Raw genomic sequence first — 12,862 nt, 5'->3', positions numbered from 1 at the left:
GCCTCCCACAGCAGCCCTTAGCTCTACCCCATCCTTCTGCAGCAAACCGCAAGTCCCTTCCGACCTGCACAGCAGCCCCCGCTTCTTCTTGCTGCACAACCGCACGCTCCCCTGCACCTTCCTGCTGCACAGCCCGCACTGCTTCCTACGAACTGCCGCACGCGTCCTGCCTCCAGCAGCCTAAGCCGTGAATAGCACGACCTGCAGCCAGCGCGCCTAGCAGCCCATGCTCATGCAGCCAGCCCTGCAACCCGCCTGCACACCTACCCGAACCTCCTGCTGCTGCCGAAGCTGCACACATTTTGCCAGCGAAGAAAGAAAAAAAAAAAAACAGAAAACAAAAGAAGAAGAAGACGCACAGAAGAAGGGGAAGGAGTGGGCCCAGAAGAAAAGAAGAAAAGAAGAACAGAGGAAAGAAAGAAAGAATGAGAAGAACCAGAAGGAAGAAAGAAGACGCGAAAAGAAAGAAGAAAAAAAATGAGGAAGAAGAAAAAAAAAGGAAGGGAGAAGGGCTGGGCCCGGGAAAAAAAAAAAAAAAAAGAGGAAGAAAAAAAAAGGAAGGGAGAAGGGCAGCCCACCAACTGCCAATTTCCGACCAGATTCCAGCAATTCTAATTTAGCTACACGCGCGTGTCTTCAAGCCAAGAACAATCACGTAAGTTTTTATAATTAAGGTTGCTGCTTTCTTGTATTTAAATTCCTTTTATTTTCTGCAAATATTGGAATATATGTTGCCAAATGATTTTGATATTTAACAAAGCGGAATTGTGAGGATTCACGCTTAACGAACTAAGAGTGTTCATAATTAAACGAACTAAGAATGTTCGTGTGAACTAAGAATGTTCGTGTGAACTAAGAGCGTTCACAATGCTTGGACTAAGAGCGTCCGTAAGCATCAAATTGTGACCATATTAAAACATTATTGTTTGGTCTAATCCAAAAGAGATTCTTGGAAATTGATTTCTTGGCAGCATAGCTCGGAAATCCTATTGTTTTAGTTTTCATGGAAGTTTAACTCCGAAACTAATATATCTTCTCTTCTTATTTTCAGGATGTCGAATGAACCTAGACTCGACTTTCCCATGCTTGACTCAACAGGCTCGGATTACCACAGTTGGGTAACCGATGTTGAGAACCATCTCACTTCAAAGGGAATATTACCCATAATCCAGGCACCTAACCCGGATCTTGTGTTCGTGCGAACTCCTACAAAGCATGCTCAAGCAGTTATCTTGATGCGACGCCATATGGACAAGGCACTCAGATTGGAGTATATGTCGATCAAGAATGCAAGAGAGCTATGGGTAGCGCTAGAAGAGCGCTTTGGCAATGTCCAAGATTCCCTCCTTCCTGACTTGAAGGTTCAATGGAACAACCTGCGCTTTACTGATTTCAAGTCTGTTGCTGAATATAATTCAGAAGCTCTTCGCATACAGTCCATGTTGAGGTTTTGTGGACAACCTGTCACAGAGCAAGAGCTAATTGAGAAAACTCTTTCCACCTTCCCCATTTCAGCCATTGTGGTATCAAAGCAATACCGTACTGAAGTCAATGCTGGACGGATCAAGAGGTTTCATCAGCTTATCAATGTTATATCTGTAGCTGAGAAACATGATAACATACTCGTGAGGAATTATAATTCAAGGCCCATTAGAACTAAGAGCGTTCATGAGGCGAATTATAATGCACCCAAAAGAGGGCACAAGGAGCGGTACCCTAAGAATGGGGGACATGAGGGACGTATGGGCCCATATAACCCCCCTAACCAGGAAGGAAACCGCAAGTTTGGTGTGGATATACGTGGTGGTAATGCCACACGTGGGAGAGGGGGTCGTGGTATCCCTAGCCGTAATGGTGGCTCAATGGGTCGTGGTGGTGGCACCAACCCTCCTAGGGAACGCCCACAACGCCCACAACGTGCACCTCAATTAAAGGGAGGCAACCACAATGATGAGTGTCATCGATGTGGATCAACTGAGCATTGGTTCAAGCAATGCAAGGCAAGCGAGGAACTAGCTGCAAGATATAGGGCATATAGGGACCTGAGAGAGCAAGAAGTGTACCTTGCAGAAGAAGAAGAAGATGGTAGAGATATCAATCTCACCATAAATGACTTCAAAGCTGAAGATGAAGTGCACAAGGATGTAGCAGACTTTGATTAGATTAGTCCTTTTATTTTTCCAAGAACTTTTGTAATGGCAATTTGCCTTAGTCAATAAATGACAATTGTATTAACTCTTTCTTATGTGGTGGACCCAATAAAATGTGATGTCTAGGAAAATCATTGAGATTATTTGTACTTAAGAGAGCCTCGCTCCACCAACGTCTCTCTACTTTCCTAGTCATATTTGATTGGAGTTACCAAACGGATAGAGTGACTACAATGTGTCTTACTTTGATTTTATTTTGGATTAGATTTCGGAAACTTTGATGTAATCATTGCCTATTAATAAAGTGTCAATTCTTTTACTTAATGTCTTGGACATACCTTAATTCGAACTTTATAAGAGCCAATGGTTTTCATGTGGAAACACATTATGAGAATGGACAGAGTTCCTTTGCATCACCTCTAATGACTATGGACATAAACGAGTATTAGAGAAACTTATGTGTCGCTCCAGTGGGTTGTATGCAACCACTATTTGAGTTATTGAATCCGACCATGTCATGAGAGACGACTTATGGGATTTTGACACATATAGGCTTTAACATGATGATCCTTGTATTAAAGACTTTACACGAACATCCATTTTCAGAACGAAGAAAAGTAAGAACCAAGAATTGGTTCGAGGAGCTGCACATGCGCCTCATGGCTCCATGATTGTGCAAAGACCGGCCATACATGGCTGGCGCCACCTACCCCCTGCGGAAAATACATGGCATTGACGCCATAAACTCCTCTCTCTACTTCTCAAGTCTATTGTGACATTATGGCTTAACCAAAACCTTCATTGGTTGATTATAAAGCTCATGTTTCGTTCTATAAAGCCTGTTATTTAGGATTGAGACCATCCTATGCAAAGGAGATTGAGGAAATAATTCCATTCTTACAAAGAATCTAAGGGAATTCTATGGATTTGATCAACCAACTTGCGGACCGTATAGATGTTTTATGGTGTTGGTTGATACTCAAACACGCTGGTCACGTGTTGTGCCATTATCCACTTGTAATGCTGCTTATACTACACTCCTAGCGCATAACATATGGCTACGGGCTCACTACCCAGATCATCCCATTCAGTCAATTTGACTTGATAATGCTAGAGAGTTTACATCGATAATTTTCGATGACTATTGCATATCATTGGGTATTGATATCAAGTATCATATTCTCATGTACACACCCAATTGGTCTCGCAGAAAAGCCACCATTAAACGACTACGATGGTAGCCCGGACATTGGTAATGCGTACCAATATTTCTGCTTGGGTTATGCAATAACGCATGCAGCTATGCTAATTCGTCTACGACTCATAGCAGCCACTCAACTTTTATATGCTTTACAGCTAGTGACTAAGTTCGATTCTAATATCTCGTATTTATGCATATTTGAGTGTGCAGTTCATGTGCCAATTGCGCCGCCACAGCGCATCAACATGAGTCATTGCAACGAATGCATATATATATTTGTTGGACATGAGTTTCCAACTATAAGTCAGCTATGTAGAACCCTTGACAGGCGATCTCTATTTCGCTAGATTTGCGAATTGTCACTTTGATGAGACAGCCTTTCCGTCGTTAGGGGGAGATTAGAACGTCAATGTTCAACAGGAACGACAGGAATTATCGTGGTCTGTCCCCACTATGTCTCATCTTGATCCCCTAAAAGTGACGAGATCACATATACCTGGTGCAAACATGCCTGCAAGGATTGATGTCCCCATAAGAGGACATGGTGCCACCCAGAGAAGATGGGTACTGCACCACTACCATAGATGGTGGTATGGGGACGCCACAAAGGTAGCATAATGGTGTTATAGGCCACGGGTTCCGCTAGAGAGAGTAGGAGACCTATAGGTTCGATAGATTCTCGCCCTAAGAAGAGAGCGAGTTTGGCATAACTTGATCCATTGATCATTGATACTCAAAATCCGTCTCATGAGAATATTTTGGATTGTGGTTATGTCCAAGAGACATCGTTGGGGGACGCCTCAATGTTAGAACTAATTCCTGAAAATATAGAGATCTCTACGAACTACACTAGTGTACATGAGGACGAAGAATTATTGAGACCAATGACATTGAACCTTACTCCATTGAAGAATGCCAACGTAGAGAAAATTGGCTTAAATGGAAAGATGCGATCCAGGTTGAATTGGATTCACTAACGAAGAGGAAGGATTTCGGGCCTGAGATGCCAACACCTCCTAACATAAAACCTATTGACATTAATAGGTCTTCGTTAGATAGCATGATGAGAAAAAGATATGGTAATCTCGCCTTATGGCGCAAGGTTTCTCACAACGCCCTGGAATCAACTGCAAGAAGACATATTCTCTTGTAATGGATGTCATTGCACTCCACTACCTTATCAGTTTGGTAGTTTCCAAATAACTAAACATGCGGCTTACGAATGTGGTCACTACGTATCTCTATGGGGGTCTAGATACGGAATATAATGAAGGTTCTTGTGTACTTCATTTACCCAAATCAAGTGGCTCTTGACCACGGAGAGCGTTTGCAATGAGAGTGAAACGCTCACTAAAGTGACTACTTGATTGGGAAGGGATATGATGAACTATGCCCCTGCGTTTTCATGACAAGTTCGGGATTTGCAATTGTCGCTGTTCATGTTGATAAACATAATTGGAACCCTTGAGAGTTAAGGGAAACCGCTGAACACCTGAAATCCGAGCTTGAGATGAAGGAACTTGGGAGAACACGGTTTTGTCTAGATTTAGAACTTGTATACCGTGTCAATAAATGCTTTGCATTTTGATAAAGTCAAAGATGCACTCTCATGGTCGTCCGTAGTCTTGACCCTAAAAGGGATCCGTTTCGTCCCAGGGATGATGACGAAGACGTGTTAATAGCGGAAGTGCTTACTTATGTACAATAGGCGCATTATTGTACTTAGCACAATACAAGACCGGACACCTCAATTATTATGAACTTGCTGGCTAGACATAGCCCTGCGCCAACGCAACGCCATTAGAATGGTATAAAGACAATCTTTCGATATTTGAGAGATACGATTGATATGGGCTTGTTCTATCCCTACAGAGAAAAGAGATGATAGAAGTGTGGGATCGGACCCCACAAGGCAAAATGCCACCTTCCGTGCTCCTCCTCCCCTCCATCAAAATGACAACAAGCATTTCTAAATATTGAAGTGAACCAAATCCTATCAGAGGATAATGTAGCGGACTTATTTACTAAGTCGTTACCAAAATCCACCTTCGAGAAACATGTGAAGAGCATCGGATTGAGAAAGTTATCCGAACTCCCATGATTGTAGCAATCAAGGGGAGATATTGACATCAGGGGGAGGCATGATGTCTACATGTTCGATCTCGAAGAGTGAAGGATGTGTTGTGCTCTTTTTGTCCTTCGACCAAATTTATTTTTGTCCCACAGGGTTTTTGTTACCTGGCAAGGTTTTTAACGAGGCAATGATCAAAGCGTCATCACCAAATTTGAGCGGCACAAGGGGGAGTGTTGAAGGATGTCGACATAGTGTGCCTCTACAAACTAGGGTTTAGAATTGTAACAGGAAAGTGTTATAGGTATTCAATTGTATTCGGATTCTCTTACCTTTTGTATACCTTGTAACTCCCTATATAAGGGCTCCTATTATCAATAATAAACACACAATTCCATTCTCCGACAACACCAGCCACTTTGTTGATGTCACAGAATGTGAACAGTGTGAAGAATTTAAAAGCATTAGCTTCAGTAAGTTCAAAAAGAAAAAGAAAAAGGTAGGAAGCGAATGAGATTTCAATTCGAAATAACAATTAAGTGATGAGAAATCAAGAGACATGTTGAAGGATATCAGGAATATGTGTGCCTTACCAAATTAGGATTGCTTTCTATAGTTATAATAGGAGAGAATGTTCTAGATTCCTAGTTCTAATTAGAATATGATTCCTTGTACTCAAAGATTATGTACTTGTATCCTCTATATATAAAGGCTCCTATTATCAATGAAAGACACATCTATTCTCCCAATTAATTCTCTCTACAATTCTCTTTTCCTAAAACACGTTATCAGTATGAGCCCTAACCCTGAATCAGAAGCCAAAAATCATTCTTTCTTCTTCTGTGAAACCCTAAAACCCTACCCTAGGATTACCTAGTGTGCCTCCCTGCGCCGCCACATGTGCCTACCTACACACATCTTGCATGCCTATGCAAAACTGAATCAGTCTCGCACGCTTGCATCAACACGCGCTTACGTCAACCTCGATAAGCAAGACCAGGTAACAAGAAAACACCAAGTAAGTTTTTATAACAGTTCCTACTTTCTTTTAATTTTTGTTTTCTTGTACTCGGGGATTCTAATGTCCCTTCTTCTACATCCCACCTTTCTTATAAACGTGGGATGGAGCCGAACTGTGGGGGTTCATGCTCCTCCGAACAAGAGGTTCGTTGAGAAATTGAATAAACTACGAACCAAGAGTGCTCGTAAGCTACGAACTAAAAGCGTTCGTGAGCATCAAAAATTGACCATGCAAACATCATTGTTTCGGTCTAATCCAAACTTCTTGAAATTCTTAGTAACAAAGAGGCTCAAAAATCCTTAATTAGTTGTCGTGGAAGTATTATACTCTGAAACTAATTTATTCTCCTTTTTTTTTAATGTTGAATGCAAACATGCAAAAACTCGACTTCACTAAACTAGACTTGAATGACATTGGTTATCACCGATGGGTGAATAATGTCAAGAATCACCTCACTACTAATGAGATTCTGTGGAGTAGAGCTCACAAAACAGGAATTAATTGAGAAACCCTCTCAACCTTCCCCGTTTCAGCATTAATGGTTGCAAAGCAATATAGGCTTGAGCGCAATGCTAGACGGATCACGAGGTTTCTTCAGCTTATCACTGCTATGTCAGTTGCTGAGAAAACATGACAATATACTCGTGAAAAACTATAATTCAAGGGCCTTGAAACTAAGAGCGTTCACAAGGAGAATTATAATTAAGCACCTAAAGGAGGGCGCAAGAAGCGGAACCCTAAATTTAAGGAACAACAAAATGGACATGTGGGTCCATACAACCGCCCTACAAATGAAGGAAACCGCCAAAATAATGTGCGGACACGTGGCAACATTAACCAGCGTGGGAGAGGCAGAGCCGGCGCCGCTGGCCGCGGTAGTGCCGCCACCAAGGGACTTCAAAATGCACAAGGTGCATCTCAATTAATAGATGAGGTATGCTATAGATGTGGATCTTCAAAGCAATCTTGGTTTAAGCACTATAATGCGAGTGAAAAACAAAGCTGCACAATACAAGGTGTATAAAGATATGAGAGAGCATGAGGAGGCTTATCTCAAGTAACCTATGTAGTTCTTATCGAGTAGAGACAGAGCCATATGTTCAATTATGAAGTTACACTTGCTAGGCTTTTCTTCATCCAATGCTCATCAAAATATACCAGAGTTAATTGTACATGATAAACATGGCAATGGGAATAACAAGGTTGCACTAATAAAGTAAAAATCAAGATAGATCTTGCCCCTTTCTGCTCCCAATGCAGACATGGATGAAACAACAGTCGGGATTCAATTGAAGCAGAGATGGTTGGGACTTCTGGGCAGATTTGGATGCAACATTAGATACTCAATATAAATATGTGATGGTGTAATTGCTAGAGCTGAGATACTCGAAACCTTAGTTTATAGATCTTTAATTAGAGGGTACTCCAATCCTTTCAAGTTCCAACTACTTTCTAAATTTACAGAGGAAGAATAAGTTTGCTAAAGAATGAGCCATTTTTCAATGTTCTTTTCATTTTACTAAGTAGGTTTCAGAAACATGTAGAATAATGATTGAATAATCATAGATGCGTGCTGTTATACTGCAACATAACGACACAAAACTAGCACCATCTAAGTTAAAAATTTAAATTAAAAACTTGGAAAAGGAAATGGAAAAGATTCAGTTATTTATTAGAAGATGATTACATTTACATACCTACATATTGTAAATTTGTACTGATGCCACTTGCCTATGACTGTACAGATAATCAGTCTCATCAACCACACTACTTGATCACTGCAATGGAATACATGCAGTCAGAACTTTTCAAGAACAGATATACAAAACAAAATTGCCATTAATCCATGGAGCCATTTACTAATATCAAAGTTCTTTCCAAATATAACTAGACGTACTTGCTCCTCTTTCTTAAGGTGCTAGTATGGTAACCCCAGATCCAAGCCATCCATATATGCTGATCAGTTTATGCAACTACCATTTTTCTAATTTCAAATGTTACTAACCACTATGAATTAAAAGCTCAGAAAACCCAACAAATAAAAAAACAACGATATCCAGAAGACCAACATGGCTGCATGCTGTTAGTACTGCCACAAAGACTACTTCATCTGGTTTCACCCTTTGCTTAAGCATGTCATAAAAAAGCTCTATAGCTCACTCCCCATTTCCTTGCATGGCCATTGCTCCAATGGCTGCTGTCCAAGCAGAAACATCTCTTCTTGCGATGTTATTGAACACCTTCATTGCACTTTGAAGGTCACCACATCTAGCAGACATGTCAACTAAAGCTGTATCGAGCCACATGTCACAGTTAATTTCATTTTTTTCTCGATATAAGCATGAATCCACTTTGCAAGATCAAGGGCTCCTAGATAACCGCAGGCAGATGCAGCCTCCACCATGGTCACCCTATCTCCTTTTATTCCCTCAGTCTGCATCACCCTCAAAAGTTCAATTGCTTCCCCAAACTTGCTCTCTTGGAACAGAGCACCAATTATAGTGTTCCAAGAGACAAGATCACTCTTTGGCATCTCACTGAACATTTCCAAGCTGACTTCACATGACCAGTTCTTATGAAACCAGAAATCAATGAGTTCCATGATACTACAGTCCTATTCGACATATTGTCAAAAACTCTGCAAGCCATCTTTTGTTGGCCGCAGTTCATGTACATGTCAATCATAGCATTGCAAATCGTATTACAACCTTCCAGTCCATTCCTTAGAACATAAACATGCAATACTTTCCAGTGAGAGAATCGCTTAGTTGTGCGAAAGCTGAGATTGCAGACAAAATGGCAACCTTGTCGGGTTTTAGGCCCTGTTGTAGCATTTCACCCATCACCGAAACTGCTTCACCAACCAATCCCTAGCGCACATAATTTGACAAATCCCTACTGTAAAGAACCAAGTTTTTATCCACACATTCATCAAAAAGACACACTTAGCAGCACTAGTATCCCCAAATTTCATAAACATATCAACAAGTGAATTCACATAAGGATATTACACTATTCAGTCCAGACTCTCCAATGTAAGCCCAACACCTCTCACTGAACGCAACATCCTTCAACTTTGCACAAGCAGAAATGACACGCACCATAGTCACCATAAGCATAAATCGAACTAGTCCACGACCCAGTATTTCTCTCAAGCATTTCATCAAACACCTTCCGGCATGATCCAGTTCCTAATAAACACGTGTTCCTCCAAACTCATCTTCACAAGCGACCCATGGAGCTGAACCGTACCCCTTCACAGAAAGCGCTCAATGTAACATCTGAACAATAGCCTCGCCACTAATCAATGAATTGTACATGAACAACACACCCTTTGTTTTTCTCTACTCTATTTTTACGAATTAGAGGGGAGTAACTGATTTGAGTGCTTGAATGCAACTTACGCGCAATAAGGGCACGGTCATCAAAGAAGTGGGAAATATTTAGACCCGAAATTATCGTACCACGGGGATTGAAAAGCTAACTTCAATCCTTGGTTATGCCGATTACTAAGTCACTAACAATTAACAAAGAACCTAGAAAAATAGCACCAAACTATTTACATGCCCGGCTCGGAACAACCAAGCCTAAAATCGGTCAAGAGAACCACAAATAAATGCGGAAACCCACAACCAAGTGGTATTGACAATGAAAGTGATTTATGAAATTTGATTTTGATTGTGAAAAATAAAATTGACAATTGAAAATTAATATTGGAACTAAAGATAAAGATAATAGAAACTTATCAAGAAATGAAAATTAGGTCACTAGGGTATCCTCCTAGCCAAATTCAATGCATAAATATGCTCCGATATGGTCATTTAATTCATAATGGCATCAAGAACCGTACCCAAGGCTTTTCAAGGCTCACGGGTCAATAGATTCTTTAAAGGGTATTCCTACTCCGGATCAAGGGTCGTAGAAACTCAATTGGGACAATCTAGAGCCTTGTTAGGGCCTCTAGTTGCACCAAAAGGCGAAGAGTCCTAGAATCAAGGTTCCCAAGCTAGCCAATACGGCAATCGAAATTGGTATTGTAACTAACCATGTTCTAAACAAGTGTCCTAGCCATAAATTAGAGAAGTGATTAGGTCCCCTAATTTTTCTAGACATGCTCATCTACATATTCAAGAGTTAATCAAGCTCCTAAGCATGCATCTAAGCCAAATATTATAGAATAGAACATATGCCAAACACGAAATTGAAAACCATTAAATCAAAACATATTTATTACATTAAATCCATGCTAGGGCTCAAACCCTAGCTTCCTAAATAGACTACTCACAACCCATCCACAAATCAACAACAAAATACATCAAATAAAGAGATAAAAGTGAAGAGGAGTGAGAAGTCACAAATTGCTATGGAGCAATTATGACAAGCCTTGATTTATGATTTTTCACTTTTACCCAATCTCAAATATTGATGCTCCTTGAAATCTCTTGAGAAATTGATGAGGAATTGATATGGAGTAGTGAAGATTAAAAGAAAATATAAAGTGGGTGTGGTGTTTTGGAGAAGAAGAGAGAGAGAAGGGTGATGGTATATGAAGATGGGGGGAGTGCGGCTTCTGTTGAATTCGGGTATCTCCCCAGAAGAGGCTGAGATGAATATATATATATAGAAGAGATAAGGGTTTTGTTCGGTTATGAAGATCATGTGGTGGTGAATGAAAAGGTATGAGAGTGGATATGCTGTGCACGTGATGTGGTGATCCTTTCATTTAATTAAACATTAGTTTAATTAAGAAAGGGTGGAGCTGCATCCTGCATAAATAAAAGAAAACGGAAGCTTAATTATGCAATTAAGCAATGCTTAATTAATTAAGCTGTTCCATTTCTTTCATTGCTAATTAATATTATTATTATTTTCTTCTTCCAATCATAAACCACACCCGAATGACATAATTTTGAAATAATCGGATTCGTCTTCGTCACTCGTGTTGACTGTGGTTGACCGATGTTCTATTATTTTGTCATTTTGCCGAAATCTCCAAATTACTCCAATTTCGCGCCAATTTCTCACGTTTCTGCAATTCCGCTTATTTCCTATACAATAAATAAAAATGGATTAATTACATAAAAATTGACTTGAGGATTAGCTTAATTCTAGTGTTTTAGATATAATTACACGTATATAAATGCGTGTAATCAGTAACATTTGAAGTGGTAATGAGAGTTGAGGTACAAAAGATGGTTTCTTTATCATGAATTACATCTCAACTGCGAATGTCATCGATCGACTCTCTGTAATTCCAATGAATGCAGTTGAGCTTGACAGATATCAAGGCAACGCTAATTGGCTTCATTTTCTATAGTTAAGGGTATATACTGCAGCAACACATCTGTTGCTATAGAACATTGTGAAACATATGAAGCAAAAAAGATACAAATGTATAAATCTGAATCACAATGTAGCAGTAGATGTCCGGTTTTGATTTAAGACTATCAAGCAAATGGCTAGGGACCTAGGAGAGTTTTACGGTGCTAGGGTTTCTTCGCTCTGCTAGGGTTTCTGGCTAGTGCTTCTCTCGACATCCTTCTCTCTCCCACCATGGTTGATCACGTTACCGCTGGTCTGGCAGCAGCATTGGCGATCTCTGAAGATGGTCGGACATCCTTTGGCCCTGTTGGTGCTGCTGCAGTGTCTTCCCATCACTTTGCGGTAGGGAGACTTCTCTCCGTCACGGCCAAGCATCGGGCTGATCCCAAGGCTTTCTTGGGGACCATGACCTCCCTATGGGGGCTTGGGAATCGTCTCTCTGCACGTGCAGTCAAGGATCGCTTTGTGTTTCAGTTTTCAAATCTAGAGGATCGTTTGAGGACGGTCGAGGGAGGGCCATGGTTCTTTGGCAAGTGAGCGCTGGGTATTGTGTGCTGAGTTCGATGGTTTGAAAGATCCAACGCACGTGTCGATCTCTTCCTTCCCAATTTGGGTTGAGATTATGGGTTTGATCAGGCCTAGTTACTGAGGGCTGGCGCTCATTAGAGCTACCTTAGGGGAGATCGTGCATCTGGACAAGACTGGAATTCGCAAGGGAACGGCGGCACAAGTTCATATCCGCCACCTTCTGCCGTCTCCGGTGAAACAGGTTTTCCCTCCATCCACCTTTGATTTCACCTTTAGGGCATCTGCTACGGTAAAGTTCAGATATGAGAGACTCGTTGGTTTCTGTTGGGTCTGTGGTATGATGGAACACCAGCGGTAGGGTTATGCTGGCCTTCCGGAAGCGCTGCAGGTCTCTGTCGGCGCCAACCCTAAACCTATTTTGGTTGGATCTGCTGCTCCGAGTCTTGCGGAGGTCTTGACTCAGTCCACATCGCCTAAACTCTTCACTTCCATGGCAAAGCCGACCCCAGGTTCACTCTAGGGCTTCTCGGCGTCAGCTGTAGCGGCCCAACTGGCCAAAATCCCATCTC

At 41.2% G+C, this 12,862-nt stretch overlaps 1 long non-coding RNA gene across 1 annotated transcript in view; it reads left to right on the top strand.

The window, feature by feature from the left end:
• Positions 1-7,557, top strand: part of LOC121052433 — a 70,873-nt gene extending 63,316 nt beyond the window's left edge. The window contains exon 3 of the long non-coding RNA XR_005809062.1: positions 7,502-7,557. This is a non-coding gene — a long non-coding RNA (uncharacterized LOC121052433). The remainder of the gene's footprint in view (positions 1-7,501) is intronic.
• Positions 7,558-12,862: the final 5,305 nt, after the last annotated feature.

This window comes from Rosa chinensis, chromosome 4 (assembly GCF_002994745.2).
Source record: "Rosa chinensis cultivar Old Blush chromosome 4, RchiOBHm-V2, whole genome shotgun sequence".
NCBI classification, from domain to species: Eukaryota; Viridiplantae; Streptophyta; class Magnoliopsida; order Rosales; family Rosaceae; genus Rosa; species Rosa chinensis.
Note: the sequence above shows the minus strand (reverse complement) of the source record. Positions and strands in the feature narration are given on the sequence as shown.